At 38.9% G+C, this 17,636-nt stretch overlaps 1 protein-coding gene across 2 annotated transcripts in view; it reads right to left on the bottom strand.

The window, feature by feature from the left end:
- Positions 1–17,320, bottom strand: part of ZNF608 (zinc finger protein 608) — a 131,064-nt gene extending 113,744 nt beyond the window's left edge. For both annotated transcript variants that reach the window (XM_060008936.1, XM_060008938.1), the window contains exon 1: positions 17,148–17,320. The gene's annotated coding sequence lies outside the window, so the exon portion shown is untranslated. The remainder of the gene's footprint in view (positions 1–17,147) is intronic.
- Positions 17,321–17,636: the final 316 nt, after the last annotated feature.

Below are 17,636 nucleotides of genomic sequence, written 5' to 3'. Positions count from 1 at the left end.
TGTGTCTAAGGTAAAAGGCTTCTGTATTTACAGCTATTTGTAAACCCAAAGTGAAGGTTTGTCATTGACCCACATTTGAGGCACCTGCCTCAATATAAAATGTAGCTGACACCATTAAAATCTTACTAGTTTATTTTACATTGTTATTTTATTCCTTTACTTAAATATCATTTATCAAACACCAAACTATATTCTAGACACTGTGCTAGACTTAATACAAAAAATAACTTTATTGGTTTATTCTTGAAAAGGACCCATTTTTTATATTTTACTTTCAAATTTTTTTAAAAAGTTGGATGGTCACTTAGTGACGAACACAATTCTACAAAGTCATTAACCCTTGCACTCTAGAAACAAGAAACTAATTAATGAACTCCCTGCATCCCTTAGCTGAGGCACAGGTCAGTATCAGAAAACAGGGCTCAGGATGTCCAGTTCCAGCAGCAAGGTTGTCAAAACCATAAGTAACACCAGGTCACAAACAAAACTTCCAAGATGAGACTGTTTCAAGAAGAAAACAAAAATAATCTGCAACCTCAGCAGCCATCTCAGAAAATTTACTTAAATTCAATAGAATAAATAGTGAGTAAGAAAGAGGAAAGTTCCTAGGATGATAAATATCATTTTGCTGCCAATAGAATCAAACTATATATTAAAGATGATTATACAAAATATTCTAAAAATATTTCCCAAAACATTCAAAGATGTTCTAATGGAAAAAATAATTAGAAGTGGTATATCATTCACAAGAGGAGTCAGAAAAGCTTTATGGAAGTTATGAAATATCGGAGCTCTGGAAAAAATATTATAAAAAGGAAAAAATGTAGGCACTGGATATGTATGTAATATCTGATAAGTCTTAAAACTGTTAAATGAATTAGCAGTGGAAAAACAGGTTACCTAGCACTTCTCAGACCTTTAAATATATATTGTCTATTTTTCCATTTGAAAAGTTTAGCATATAATTAGTGTCTGACTTAAAAAAAAAACAATTTTATTGAGATAGAATTTATGTACCATAAGATTTACCCTTAATTTTAAGTGTACAATTCAATGAATTTTAGTACATTTACAGAAATTTGCAACCATCACCACATATAATTTTAGAATATCCCCATCTCCCTAAAACCTTGTGCCTATTTACTGTCACTAATGGGGTTTTAAATAATCATTTTGGAAACAACATTTAATGTTTTGATACTCTAAAACATGGTATTCACATAAAAGTTATGATTGGAAAATGAGTTTGATATTTCAATATGACCATCACCATCTAAAATATGCACATTTTGGAAACATCTGGATAATCCTTCCCAGAAGTTGGTATGAGAGGTTCAAGACATGATAAAGCAAAATCTTGATGTATATTTCATAAAAATTATCACAGTTATCTTTTTTGAGTTACTCAGCTCTGAATTCATCCTTTTTGCCCACTTGGTAAAAGTGGATCTGAGCCTTTTAAATAGTTTTCCTTGCAAGCTGGCACAATATTAAACTTTGTTGGTAGAGGGCACTAGAGAGACATTGAAGAAGGGAAGGGTTTTGCATCCTGGTTCTAGCATATTCACTCACCAGGCTCCTGCAGTATATGGTGACCAGCAACCTCCCTTGGCACCCAGGTGACCAGCACCATTGCTAAACGCCTCTTGTGAGATACTTCCCTGTGTACAGATTTCGCCAACACTCTAGGGAGCAGATTTCCTGCAAGTTCTGCTGGCATGGCCCCGCAAAGACTTCTCCGCCATCCAATGAACCAAGGCCATGTGTCTCCAAAATGTGTGGATCTCAGTTCTGGGTGTGAGGGAACAGAGAACTCTTCCTTGGGTGCTTTATCTCAGCACTAGGGATAGTGGTTGTATTATACTGTATTATTTCTGATATTATATTACATATTATACCTTTTATTCTTACATTTTTTAAAGTTCTCGTAACTTCTTATTAGCCAGTCCCTCATTACTACAATCCCCTGTTATACTTAATAATTATTTATATTAAACTTTCCCTGCTCAATTACTATTTGGTTCCTCTCCCTGATTAGATGAAGACTGATATAAAAATATACTGTGAGCCCAAAATATCTGCTTTTTAAAAAATCTTTATAATCATTCCTTTATCAAAAGACAGTTTAACATCCACTTACTATAGACCAATAAGTGTATCTAATATCTAGAAAGCTATGGCTAAATTTAGGAAGAGAATCTATAGTAATTTTGAAAGGAAAAAGAAAATCATGGGAATTCCCTGGTGGCACAGTGGTTAAGAATCTGCCTGCCAATGCAGGGGACATGGGTTCAAGTCCTGGTCCGGGAAGATCTCACATGCCGCGGAGCAACTAAGCCCATGCACCACAACTACTGAGTCCGTGTGCCACAACTACTGAAGCCCATGTGCCTAGATCCTGTGCTCTGCAACAAGAGAAGCCACTGCAATGAGAAGCCCGCGCACCCCAATGAAGAGAAGCCCCTGCTCGCCGCAAACTAGAGAAAGCCAGCACACAGCAACAAAGACCCAGTGCAGCCAAAAAAAAATTAATAATTAATTAATTAATTAATTAAAAAAAATCACAATGCTGAGTTGTGATAGACCAAACACTGGACCAGAACTGAAGTGACCTGAGAATCTACTGGTAATTTCAGCCACTGTTCTAATTACAGCTATGTAGCAAACAACTCCCAAATTTAGTGGCTTAAAATAACAACCAGTTTTATATATTTCATGATTTTGAGGGTCAGTAATAAGGGCAGGTCTTGCTGACGAATCTTTCTCTTCTGTGTGGTGTTGACAGAGGCCACTTGGTGGTACTCAGTCAGAGCATGGGCTATTCTAGAGAGTCCAAGACAGCTTCATTCACATTTCTGGCACCTTGGAGAGGTGCCTGAAGGTCTGAGCTCAGCTGGGACTGTCAATCAAAATACCTACACATGGGCATTCCAACCTGGTAGGCTCACAATGGTCAAACTCTTTACACGGCTTCTCAGGGCTCCAAGAGTGAGACCTAGTGAATGAGGTGATAGCTACCTGGCCTTTTAGGGTCCAACCTTGGAAGGCACTTAGGTCTCTTCTCTGGTTCTGAGGAGTTTCTTGGGAGCTTTGCAGTGCCAAAACCAGGAGTGTCTTGGGAAACCCTAGTGCCATACTGTACCAGTTCCGGTGGTCACAGGCCCATCCAGATTCAAGGGGAAGGAACAGAGACTCCACCCCTACAGGGGTCTGTGAAAGAGTGTCAAAAAGAATTGAAACTATGTTTTTATAAACACCCAGCCAGTTAATCTCTCTGTGACTCAATTTCCTTATTTAAAAGAAATAAGAGATCTATAGAAGCAGCTTCTAAGCCTTGATCCACCTCTAAACCTTGATTCTACCAACAGGAGACAGAAAAGACATCAAGAACTATTGTTAGGCTATAACAATCTCACTGTTGGTGCATTTTGCTTGGAAATAGGTTACTGTATTCAAAGAGACCCTCACATCACTTTTTTTTTAATTTATTAAATTTCACAATTGTGTGGGTCTTCTAAAAATGAATCTTGCTCAGCAAACCTGAAACTCCTTTAACTAGTAGTAACTTGTTTTCAGTTCTAAGAATTTTTCTTGATTGTATTCTTTCTTCCATTATCTGTCTTCTACCTATCTGGAAGTCTGAGTGAATACTTACTGAAGCTTGTGGGTATATCTTCTGTGTTTCCTAACTATTTTCTCATACTTTCCATGTTTCTGTCTGTATTAGCTTACTAGGACTGCCATCATCAAATACCACAGACAGGATGACTTAAACTACAGACATTTATTTTCTCACAATTCTGGAGATTAGAAGTTCAAGATCAAGGTCTCTCTCCTTGGCTTGAAGATGGCTGCCTTCTTGCTGTGTCCTCACATGGCCTTTCCTCTGTCGGCAAGCATCCCTGGTATGTCTTTTTGTGTGTCCAAATTTCTTCTTGTTAGAAGGACACCAGTCAGGCTAGGGCCCACAGATATAACCTAATATAACCTTAATTACCCATTTGAAGGCCCTATCTCCAAACATAGCTACATTCTGAGGTACTAGGGGTTAGGATTTCAACATATGAGTTTGGAGGAAACACAATTCCGCCCATCACATTGTCATTCTGAGCTGCATTCTGGTAAAGACGTGGGCTCAGTTTCCCTGTGCACTGACTGGATCATAGCAAATCCATTCTGCTACTTCTCCTATCAAGGATTTTTATTTCAATAATTATAATATTTTATTGACGTACAGTTGATTTACAACATTGTATTTATTTCAGGTGTACAGCATAGTGATTCAGTATTTTTGCAGATTATACTCCATTATAGGTTTTTATAAGATAATGGCTATAATTGCCTGTGCTATACAGTATATCATTGTTGCTTATCTATTTTATACATAGTAGTTTATATCTGTTAATCCCATATCCCTAATTTGTCCCTCCCCTCTTTAATAATCATAATTTTTATTTCTGAAAATCTTAATGTTTCTGTTTCACATCAGCCTATTCTTTCACGAATATTCTCTTGAATATTTCACCCTAATATTTTTTTTTCTAGTTTAAATACACGATTCTATTATTTGAGACCTTTCCTCAGGACTTAATTCTTCTGCTTCCTGAATTTTGAGCCTATTTTTCAAAATGTTTTCCTTCAAATATCTGGTGCTATCTCACCATCTGGGGAGGAAGAGTATACTCCTGGCTTATATTCTGGGTTGGGAGCTCCTCTGGGCATCTGTAAGCTACCTGAGGTGCCACCTGTATGGCACCTGTAAGGACTCCCACTTCAGAGATCCTTATTCAAGGTTTTATTCTAGCAGCAAACGCTACATAAAAGGAAAGGACAGCAGTCGAATCCAGCATATATTTCCCCTCCTCAGTAGACTTTGTGTTACATGGGGTTCCTCTCCAATTTGAACTCACATGCTAGAGGCCTTCACTTCAGTTTCTTAAGGAGTTGGACCCTATAGTACAGCTTTTTCAAATGCAGCTTCTCAGGTGCCCTGAGAATTATCCTGGGACCCCTATTGAACTTTATACATGGTAGGTCATTATTGGGATTACTGGTATCACCTTTGTAGTAGCTTTCTTCTATCCACTGGTTTCTATCTTCCAGGAATTTCTCAAAATATATGGACCTCTCATGGTAACCCATGTTGTTTTGCAGCCCTCTTAAAAGATGATTTTCTATCATTTCAGTGGAGTTTAGGGTGTAAGGGGAATTACATAGTATGTTTACAGCACTATGTTGATAGAACCCCTGCTGAGTTTTAAATTGAAGAAATAAAAGTAATCATGCTCATCTTAAAAAGCTTAAAAAAAAAAAAAAGGATAGAATACATATTATATGAAGTAAAAAGGCATAAGCTTCCTGTCACTCTCCTCCTAACCACATTCCGTTCTCTGGTAGAAACTTCTCCCAGTAGTTTAGTAGGTGTCTTCCCATAACTTTCTCCCATGCATTTACAAGTACGTAAATGATATATAGAGTTTTTTTCCTGCTAAACCAGGAATTGCACTATTACAACTTTTCTGCAATTACTTTTTCACTTAAAAATAAATGATAAACATCTTCTCAGCTCAGTACCTATAAATGATTTCATTCTTTTTCTTTTTATGGCTGCATAATATCTTCAGGATAGAAATACTGTCATTTATTATGTCAGTTCTCCAACTGATGAATTGCATGGACTGAATATTTATGTCCTCCCCCATCCAAATTCATATGTTGAAATCCTAATGCCCAATGTGATGGTATTTGGAGGTGGGATTTTTGGGAGTTGCTTAGGTCAGGAGGGGGAAGCCCTCATGAATGGGATTAGTGCCCTTATAAGAGACCCCCAAAGAGCCAGCTTGCCCCTTCTGCCATGTGAGGTTACATTAAGAAGATGGCCATCATCAAGGAAGTGCTTCATTGAGGAAGTGGGCTCTCACCACTGGTGACACCTTGATCTTGGATTATTAGTCTCCAGAACTGCAGAATATGAATTTCTCTTGTTTAGAAGCTGCCCAGTCTATGATATTTTGTTATAGAAGCCTGAACAGACTGAATGGATATTTAGGTTGTTTTCAATAAAGCTTATGTTTTGATATCAACACCTCAAAGAGTTATTAAGTTATTATACAAGTCAGGAGTATCAAGTAACATTTTATATCCCTACAGAAACTATTCTTAAACCACTAGTAAATATGGAAAATGGAGGCTATTCCACAAAAAGTCATTTAGTTGTCTCTTTTATGCTTAGGATTCAAATTATGAGACAGAAAAAACTAAGTAACAGCGGCCATGGCTGAGCATGAAAGCAAACGTCTCATCAAATATTTGCTTTACATGGGTCATTTGAAGTTCTATCAACTCTGAGCACATTGCCTTAAACTGCTGAAAATTCAAAAATAGTTGTGCTACTGCTCTCCTTATTGTTCCTCATTCATTCCATATCAGCTGACTTCTATGAGATGTTTTATCCTAATATTTATTTAAGCGCTCTCTGTGTGCCAGGCATCGTACTAAACCTTTAACCAGAGTATTTCATTTAACCCATAACCAACCCAGAAAGGTAACTTTATTAGCTGTGTGATCTTGTGCAAGTAATATAACTTCTTTCAGCTTTGGCTTCCTTGTAAATAGAAAAAGGCCCATACTCTAGTATTAAATAAGTTAACACACATCAATTGAGCTTTTACTATGTGCCAGGCATCCTAACTCAGGCAGTTACTTGCAGGATTAAATGAAATAATGAGTGTAACATAATACTTGGTATAAAACAGGCATTCAAATGGTAACTCCTATTATTGTAGCTAGAAAGACAGCAAGCTCGAATTTGAACCCAACTCTATATGAGTCCAAAACCAACTGCCACCCCTTTTTCTTGTGAGTCCATGTTATCTTCCTAAAAACCAACATCATATGACTGTACCTGTACTCCACTGTTCTTTTCACTCGTTTCTGTAATTCAAGCCATACAATTATTCCAAGGTTAAAAAGTTAAGTCTAAACCCACCATGGTTTCTAGTCCAAATAATTTTTTTTTTTTTTTTTTTTTTTTGCGGTACGCGGGCCTCTCACTGTTGTGGCCTCTCCCATTGCGGAGCACAGGCTCTGGACGCGCAGGCTGTGAATGGGGGCAGACACCATGGAAAGAACCCTGAATTCAGAGTTAGAATCCCAAGCTCTTGTCCTAGATGTCACCAATCAACTGTGGTACCTAGGGCAAGCCACTTACATTTTCTGCTGTGCCCCAGTTTTTCTTGTTAAAAACTGGGACAATAAGGCTTGCTCTACTTACCTCATTAGTTTGTGAGGGTCATAAGAGATAATGTGTATGAATGTACTTTGAAAATATAAAGCCATCTGTAAATGCAATGCATTTTCATTTTATATGTGGACTAGTCAAACTATCAAATAAGCCTGCAGTTGGATGATACTGCATCTTGACTGCTATGGGTCATACAAACAGGTAGAATAAATTTACTAGTATTATATACTGAAATTGCATTTCCAGGATGAATTGATAGAGGAGTCAAGTCAGTTCTATACATATGAGCTTAAGAGTATGTTAGAAACTGATATTATAAACTGACAGCTATGGGGGATGTTGAGATAAAGACAAAATAGCAAATGTGCAATCTAGATCAGGTAGTTTGATATTTGATAAAATAATAGTGAGGTTGAATACTTTGCTATAGTAGAAATTCTTTGAAAATCCAACCTGACCAGGTATGGAAGTAAAGATTACATAATTAGAATCAAATGTTTTTAGCTGGAAAAGACCTTAAAGAATATTCTACTCTGACTCCCTTAATTTTGTAGCTGAAAACGTGAAAGCTCAGCTTGCATGTATTTTGCCCAAGACCACACGTTTGAGATGGTAGCAAGATTATTCTAATATTCTAGCTACTCAGAGCCATCTTTGAAACCTTTTTTTTTTTTCCCCCAGTATGCGGGCCTCTCACCGTTGGGGCCTCTCCCGTTGCGAAGCACAGGCTCCGGACGCGCAGGCTCAGCGGCCATGGCCCACGGGCCCAGCCGCTCCGCGGCATGTGGGATCCTCCCGGACCAGGGCACGAACCCGCATCCCCTGCATCGGCAGGCGGACTCCCAACCACTGCGCCACCAGGGAAGCCCCTGAAACCATTTTTTAAGTCCAGAGTGAGAGACTGGCTCACGGTGGTGGCTGAATTAAGAATCTGGGATTCCAGAGATGGGCAAGATGGATAATGCTGGTGGTGCTGGGTTAGGAGACTAAATGAAGTTCACAGACAGCCATGAATAAAGGCAGGTTTGTTGCTTGATCCATTCCAATGAAAGAGCAAAAGTGGGTCAAACAAATTCTAAAGGCTAACGAAGGGAGACCTTGAACTGGAGACAATGTAGACATAAGGAAAAGATTCCATAAATTAAGACTGGCTAACCACACTGGGCTTGGGAATAATAGTAAGAGAATAATGATACTTCTACTTCTTAGCGCTTAGAGCTAACTTTTATTAAGTGCTATGTGCCAGGCATGGTGCTAAGTGTTTTACATAATTCTCTTTTTAAAATCTCTCACTCTCACAAAATTGAGATGGGAACCATTATCCCATTTTGGGGAGAAGGAAATGGAGACATAGTAGGAGAGTTGGAGCTTGGCCTGCACAAGTTCGAAGTCCACATGCTCAACCGCTGCATTCCATGACCTCCAAAGAAGGCAGGAACAGTAAGAGGACTGGATTTAGCAACACCAGTCTTTGATTCATCCACTAGTTGGTAGGGGTGCAGTGTATGACTTCCACAGACTATCAATGAACTTGAATACAATAAACTACCCAAAACCTACATCGAAGCTTTGTTTCAAAATTATAACTTCACATTAGCATCTTGCACTGATTCTGTGTCATTCATTTGCATATGATTTTTCATTTTAGTGTAGATATGATAAAGTAGATGTAGAGAGTCACTGGACATTGGCTTGTAATTAATTCTAGTGGATTTGATGTTTATACCAAACGAAAATCAAAATAATCAGGTCATTTCTATACTAGTTAAATATTTATAGAACTATAGAGTCAGAAATCTATCAAATGTTGATATATCTGGTTAGAAGGAGCTATTTCTAGACATTCACCATATTATCAATATCCATTCACTCATTCAATCAACAAATATTTCTTGAGCATCCGTTGTACGCCAAGCTCTGTTATAGACACCAGGTATATCTATTATAAATACCAAAGTCCCTGCTGTCATGGAGTTTACACCAGTGAAAATGAGAAATAAGTAAACAGGTAAATAAAAATGATAATTTCAGATAGTAAGAAAACAGAAGAGGATGATATGAGGGAAAACGATGGGGGCAGGAGGAACTTTAACGCTCTTACTGCCCCCACTCCTTCATTAAAAAATCAATGAAGAACTCCTTTCCTAAATGTAGAATATTCCTCTGGATTGGGTTTAAAATAAGCAGCAAAAATATGCTTGCCTTAAAGGGGATATTAACTAAGAATTTCCCATCTAAAACAGGGCCAGCCCCAGAAAAATCATGTCCTGGTTCTGTGTGATCATGGGATGCACAGGAGGAGGGCTTACTGGGCATCTTCCACTCCATCCCTGGCCATCTTCCACTCCATCCCTGGCCATTTGCTGCAGCCTCTTTCAGGGTAACACAAAGCTAGGATTCCAATCAGCTGTTTAAGACTGGTGAAATAACTGACTTCTGTGGTCTCCCTAGTTCACAAATAAAAACATGGGACATTGCTTTCCTCTGTTTTATCACAGCCATTGATAAAATTAGGCTAGGTTGATAATACAGACTGGCATTCAAAAGTTATCAGGAAACTCCCGACATTGGCGGGATCATTTTCATAATGTTGCCATTTCACTGTCCTAAGCAAAAAGGCTCCAACTGGAAAATAATGCCTGTTCTGCTTTATCATGTAAATGCAAACCATCGCTGAAGTTCAGAAGCATAAAGCTAGGGAAGTGTGGAGTTCTAACCAGATAGATCCGTGTGTCTCTATGGTTAATATGGAAATGATGAACGCAAACTTTATGACTTCAAGATAAGCTGCAATAAAAATTTGGCTCAAGATATGGTTTTCATGAAAAAAAAATTCTTTTAAAAAATCCACAGTTTGGGGGAATAAGACTGGGAGGGGGAAAGAGATTGTGAGGTAGAAAGAAGGGAGAATTGTGAAGAGGAAGGAGGAAGTCTGCAAAAAAAAAGTGGACTGTTAGGAAGAGACACTGATGTTCAACCTGGGCCTTGACCATGTACACATACATCTCTTACAATAAGAAGCCTCTGTATCAACTTGTGGTTGCCAAGGGGGAAGGTGGTGGGGGAGGGATGGATTGGGAGTTTGGGATTAGCAGATACAAACTATTATATATAGGATGGATAAACAACCAGGTCCTTCTGTATAGCATAGGGAACTATATTCAATATCCTATGATAAACCATAATGGAAAAGAATATTAAAAAAAGAATATACATATATATATATATATATATATATATATAATTGACTCACTTTGCTGTACAGCAGAAATTAACACAACATTGAAAATCAACTCTACTTCAACAAAATAAATTAAAAAAAAAAAAAAAGAAGTCTCTGTGTCAGATTTACATGGAAGTCCTGACAGGTACAACAGTCTCCAATGGAAGCTGCTCCTTCTAATCACAAAAACAGAACCAGCAAAAAGAGTCCACTTTGAAAGATTTCATTTGGTTTGAGGCAAAATCACATGGGCTCAGTCAGGGGAGCTGTCCCCAGTGTTTTCCTCAGAACCAGCACAAGGACTATATTCCTTTCAGTTGGTCCTGAGTCCCTGTGGGATACAAGCACCATCAAATGCAGACTGACATCTATTTGTAGCACAACTAAAAAAGGCAGTTTCATTCTGAATTATTTATCGTGGCAACATTTTGCACATATTAATCATGCCCAGCTTTATTAGATTAGGCCAACTGAAGAAATATATACACCTGCCTGTCATGTAAAGCCCTTCATCTTGGGGAGCAGGCTCCCCAGGGGGACATCGCAGGAGGTAAATTGAATACTGAGTAGTTTATCTTGTGGTGGGGCCTGAATTGGAAATTGAAATTCCTGCATGGACATCGAATTTCACATCAGAAAAGAGAACCTGGCTCATCTCTCTTGGTTACCTAGGTACTAATCACTCTAGAAACTTAGATTTACATGACTATAGCTGTTCCATGCCCTTTATGTTGGAGCTGGGCCCTTTGTGATAATGTTCCTCAGGCTCTTTGAGTTCCTCAGATGAAAGGCATTCTACAAACACAAACTATCACTTGCCTAAATCAGCCAAGTAGCTTGATATTATTTCTCTCCATCTTCGGGTTTGTCAGAACGGGACAGGAGAAAGCAAATGGGACACAGGGAGATGAAAGGATGGAGATTAATAGACAACTGCTTTTTAATCAGATAAGGCATGAGGATGCACAGCTGATAGGCCTGATTTCTATTATGAGAAAAAAAATACACCCGGGGTTGTTCTCATTGTACGCAAAATCTCAGAGGAAAATCACTTTCATAAAAACAGGCTGTATCTCAAATGCTTTTCCTAATTCAAGTTCAGGAAAAAAAAAAATCACTTCATGCCACGTACGAGACCGGCACTAAGAAAATGGGATTGGATTCCTTCTTCCTCCATCCCCGCCCCCCCCCCCTTTTAACCTTGTTAAAGGAAGAAACTATGCATCTGAAAAGAAAAACACGAAGAGGAGACCCAGCGCCATTACTTTGGAGAGCTGAGAGGTGGAGAATGAAAAAGCCATTGGTCTCAGTTTTACTGCCACAATGGCCTTTTATGAGAGGGATTAGACACGCCAGGAGCTGGCGAAGCATTCACTGGTGCCCGACGACAATCTGGAAGAAGGACGATAAAAATCAGTTTGTCGTAAGGTTAAATCACCAAAGACTTCCTAGATTGGCTTTTCAGATTGTTTTCCCTTTGGAAAGAAGATGAAAAAAAGAAAGAAATATGGGCGAAAAGCTGATTTTTTTTTCTTTCCCTTTTTTTCCCCCTCAGTGCAAGATGTAGCATTCAGAAAACATGTTGAGCGAGCTGAAGCATTAAAAAGATCAGTCTTTGGCTGGTGAATGAAAGGCTGTTGTGTGTGTGACTCACATACTAAATGGAAACCTGCCTTCAAAGCCTATTTTACTGCCTAATTATATATACACAAAATGTAGCTGTCTGTTTCAATCAAATCATAGGAAAAGGAATAAAACTCCTCTAAAGATGCAATTTTCATGGTTTGTCATAACCTTAGAAACACTGCTAATGCAAAAGAAGGAAGTACAGCTGCATGGTCCAGATAAGGCTCCAGTAATTGTTTTTCTTTTAATTATTACTTTATAAAGACATTATACCTCCTACTCCGAAGAAGGAAAATTAGTGTCCTCTGTCTCCTCTTTTTTTCCCCTCCTGCCCATTTTCACACCAAGCTTGTTGATACGCATTTCAGCTGTGGCTAGAAGCCAACGTAGCTATGGAAATAATATTTAGGTAACCACCATAACTACAGGCTCTCAAAGGGCTCCAGGGAGGATGCCTTTTCCAAATTTATGTTTTGAATTGAGTAGAGCCTTCCAAAGCACAAAATTGAGTGCCAGGGATCAAGATAACACGCTTAGACCCAAACAACTGTGCGTACTTGGCTTTCATGGAAATAATTTCTATTCATGACAGCGAATATATTTATTTTTTAAAATTCGGAATTGCATGAGCATTTCCATTGTTGTCATCCTTGCTGAAGGATGATGTAATAAAATACACAAAAGGCGTTTTGCTCTCTAACATTTTATATGTACAGATCTTTTTTGTACGATAACCCGAAACTGTAAAGTTTAATAAGCCATTACTAATTTACATATTTTCGTAGATTCAAATCATTAAAATGCAATGATATTTTAATGGCTTAATATATATCTAATTGTGGATTAAAACTTTTTAACACTGGAGACGGTGCTGAACATACTACCAAGGGGTTCCAAGTACCTAATTCAGAAAGCATTGGTAGCAAGTTACTAACATTTCTGCGGGAAACATAAAGTTTATCACTGGAGGAGTAAATTGATTATCTTGTAATGTGCTTGTTTTTAAAAAGTCATCAATTTAACTACACCTACCACTCTTCTCCTTAATCTCTTCCAGCCTACTCCCAGTTCTGTCTCTAGCCCTATTAAATTTGAAACCTGCTGTATTAATCCATAGAATAAACAACTTGATGAAGAATTCTATGATAATGAACTGGAATGACCATTAAGCTACTCTCAATGACTCTGAAAAATCCTGGGGCCTGAGAAATATGGAGAAAATCAGAAACAGGCAAGAACTAAATAAGGCTTACGTCTAGAAATCACTGCCTGCATTCCAAATTCCAAAATGGGATTTGTGACCTATTGAAAACAAATGTGCATACGTGTTCATAGCAGCACTATTCACAATAGCCAAAAAGTGGAAACAATCCAAATGTTCATCAACAGATAAATGGGTAAACAATACACACACACACACACTCATACACAGGAATATTACTCAGCTATAACAAAGAACAAAGTACTGATCTATGTTACAGTGTGGATGAACCTTGAAAACATGCTAAGTGGAAGAAGCTAGACATAAAAGGTCACATAATTTATGCCTCCATTTATATGAAATATCCAGAAGAGGTAAATGCACAGACTCAGAAATCAAATTGGTGGTTTTAAGGGGTTGAGGGTTGGAGAGAATGGATAATCATACTGTCATATCTCTAGTTTTCTTTTCCATTGTCACTTCTCTCTTCTGCCTCCTTCTTCCGCTTTTAAGGACCCTTGTAATTATACTGGGTCCACCCAAATAATCCAGGACAGTCTTCCCATCTCTAGGTCCTTAATCTTAACTGGATCTGCAGAGTTCCTTTTTCCATGTAAGGTAACATATGCTCAGGTTCTAGGAATTAGTATGCGGACATCTTTGGGAGGGCCATAATTCTTTCCACCACAGGGATAATTGGGAAAGGACTAGGTTTAAGCTGATAAATAAAGATTTAACTTTGAGATGATCTAGGGACATCCAATGCGGACGATGGATCTTTACTTGTATATCTGTCTAAAGTTCAGGGAAGAGGTCTTGGCTAGTAGGTATAAATGTGGAAGTCATGGTATTTAAAACCATGGTATAAGGTTTTACCATGGTATTTTCTAGGGCAAGAATGAGACAGGGAAGAAGGTCTAAAACCGAGCCCTGAAGCACTCCAGCATTTAGAATTTGGATAGACTAGGGTGAGCCAGCAAAAGAGAAGAGGCAGTCAGGGAATTAGGAGGCAAAGCATAAAAGAATACGGTATCTTCAAACTAAGAGAAGAAAAGCATTTTAAGAAAGACATTCTTAATGTGGTGAAGGGAGAGAATAAGAGTAGGTCAGAGAAATGACCTTTGTATTTGGCAACAAGAAAACCAATTGGTAAATTTGCTAAAAGATGTTTCTGGGGTATCAGAGTGAACAGGAGGCGAGAACGTGCAGACTGTGAGAGTAGACAGTGTTGTGAGGAAGTCTGGCTATGAAAGGGAAGAGGGAACAGGAGCACCATTTTTGGAGGTATTAATAAAATCAGGAAAAAGTTTTGTTTTGTTTTTAATGAGATGGGATATATCAGGTTGGTGGTTTTCAAAATGTGGTCCCCAGACCAGCAGAATCAGCATTAGCTGGGAACTTATTAGAAATGTAAATGATTGCTCGCATGTCAGACCTGTTGAATGAGAAATTCTGGGGGTGAGATGTAGCAATCTGTGTTCTAACAAGCCCTTTGGGCGATTCTGACACAAAATCAGATTTGAGAACAAATACTGCAGTGGTAATGGCTATGATCCAATGAAGAAGGAAGACTGCCGCTACAAAAGAGAAGGGATGCCTGAAGTCTGTGAGAAGATATGAGGAAATAATAGGAGAAGTCCTAGTAGAAGGACGGAACATCAAGTGAATTAGGGATGTTCTCCCCTGGAAACATCCTCTTTTTAAGAAGGAAGGTAAAGAAAACGGACCCAGTGGCAGGAAAGGCTGCATGTAGATCAGTCAACGAGAAGGTAAAAACAAGCCATGACCAAATCATTTCTTGTTATTTAAAAAAATGGGATTGGTTAAGTAGGTTGGTATAAAAGCGAATGCTACAAACATTTGATACCTTCATTTCAGCAAGACATATGCCAAATTGCTAATGACATGCTCGGAAAGGGTAGAGAAATGAAAACTGGAGGATAGGAGAGTTGAGTGGTGTGTGCTGGTTAAACCTAGAGGAAGATGTCCAGGGGTACGGTAGTGGCAGGTCGCCATGGGAGGGCTTCCCTGTCTAACATTTTACCATCTACTTTGCTGAAGACAGAGGAAGTGTGCTTATCAAATTTGAATTTGGTACAAAACTGAGAAGGCAAGCAGATGTATTTGATGACACAGTGTAGATTCAGGACAATCTTGACAAATTAGAATGATGAGCCAGAAACTGAAGACAAAACTGAACAGGGGCAACACTTGTGTATTCATGATATTTTAATTATTTTTAGTGACCATTTTGGGATGAGAGAACGCTAGGATTTGGACTAATAGTTTGTAAGAGAACACCCTAGGAATTTTAGTTACCTAAAAGTTCCACGTGAGCCAAGAAATTCAATCTTAACAAAAGTGAAGTAACCAGATCAAGAGATACTTCTTCCCTTCTCTAATTGTCACTGAACACACAAGGGAGATTGTTTACAGTACCAGAGGACATTGAGGACTAGAGGACATCCTGCATCTTGATATGGGTGAGTGCAGTGAAAAAAGGTTGTAAGTCATGTCATAGGAGGAATTTCGAAGTGACTTGGACTACATTTAATTAAACAGCAAGCATTTCTTGAGCCAGACAAAGCTCTTCATGCTGGGGACAGAATAGAAAACTGGACAGAATCCTTATTCTGTCTCATGGTACTTAGAATCTCATGGATAGATGAAGATAGATGATAAACAAGAAAACAAACAAATGAAGCAGATAATTTTAAACAGTGGTCATTCCCTAAACAAGTTCAGATCATGTCATTCAACTTGTGCACGATGTATCAGTAAGTCTCCATTGCTGGCTGAGATAAATATCAACCAATACCTCAATCAACCCTCCATAATGAGGGTTGAATTTACCTTATCCCACACTTTTTCCATTTCTATGCCCTAGTGACCTAACTGACAAAGAGGAGGGAATAAGTTTAGTTTTCGCAATAGTGTTACATTCCATATATTATTGTTTCCATTTCATAGAGAAAACAGGGAGTTTGTTTGCAAGGTGGCTACCATAATTCCTCCCATTCCCATACTCATACTTTTCTGCAAAGTGACTTTGCCTTTCCTCCCAAAATGAGGTAGAGTTTATTTCTCCACTCTTTGAATCTGGGCTTGGCCATAAGACTTTCTTTGGCCAATGGGACATGACAAACGTGAGCAGAGGTTTGAAAGTGTTGCACGTGGATTTGCTTTCTTTAGGTTGTGGTTACAACCCTGAGACCACTGTGTGAACAAGCCTAAGCTAGCCTGCTGGAACGGTGATGGGGCGGAGAACGGCGGTGCCCCAGCCGAACATGTAAATGAGACCATCTTAGACCAGGCAGCCCCATTTGAGCCACTGTCTCACTTAGCTAAATGGGTGACCCCATAGAGACCAGAAGAACTGCCCAGTGGAACCAAGTCCAAATTGCTGACCCACACAATGATAACCAAAAAAAAGTTATTGTTTCTAGCCTACCAAGTTTTGGACTGCTTTGTTACACAGCAATAAATAAATGATAGCTAGAGAGAGGTCCAGAGAATTGCTCATAACCTCACAGGAAGTAGTGTTGGAGCTGGGATTCCAACTATTAACTGCGCTATCTATTTGCTTGCCAGTGTGTACGCTAATTCCCCCAATGTGTCCCAGGAGAGCCACTGTCAAGGTTAAACTATACGTGAGTGAAGAATGCACGATCACACACTTAGTGATGATCCAAACTTAGGGAGACAGTTCTCTCAGAGGAGCCAGATACGTGGCAATGCAGTTTGCTTGCTAAATAGAGCAATGTCTTATAAAGTCCTTAGCCAAAAAATAGGTTTGCCCTAGATTTGGAAAAAACCTCTGACCCACTTTTTTCAGCCTCTAGAAAATGAAATACCTTTTTTCAGAAGCCTTTTTCCATCCTTTTAAAGACATCTCCAGACAATCATGTAGATCTGAGCTGAAGAGTGGCCCTGGTCCTTTGGCTCTTGGGCGGCTGGGCAGGGTTCCTCTGGGGTAGCTGGAATGGTAGCACAGGGGGGCAAGAAGAATGGTGAGCTCTGTAATCATGGTAAGTGTATCCTAAAGAATCACAGGTAATCGTGCATTTGTTTATTTTTGATAGGGATTAAAATAATAAGAGGGAAATTCAAGGGACCGTATAAGGCAGAAGATGCAGAGGCGAACTCCATCTTGGCTTTAAAATTTCATCTGGACCTATAGCTTGTTGAAGAATGGTCATGGAGTCATCAGCACTAATGTCTGATGGAGCCTAGATCCTCTCTGAGAAGCCAAGGATACCACGTGTTCAGTGCCAGTGTACTGAGGGGTTAGCATGTGCAAAGAACAAGAGGCGTTCAGAAAAACAGCAAGCCGAGTATGTGTG

Source organism: Delphinus delphis, chromosome 3, assembly GCF_949987515.2.
Source record: "Delphinus delphis chromosome 3, mDelDel1.2, whole genome shotgun sequence".
NCBI classification, from domain to species: domain Eukaryota; kingdom Metazoa; phylum Chordata; class Mammalia; order Artiodactyla; family Delphinidae; genus Delphinus; species Delphinus delphis.
Note: the sequence above shows the minus strand (reverse complement) of the source record. Positions and strands in the feature narration are given on the sequence as shown.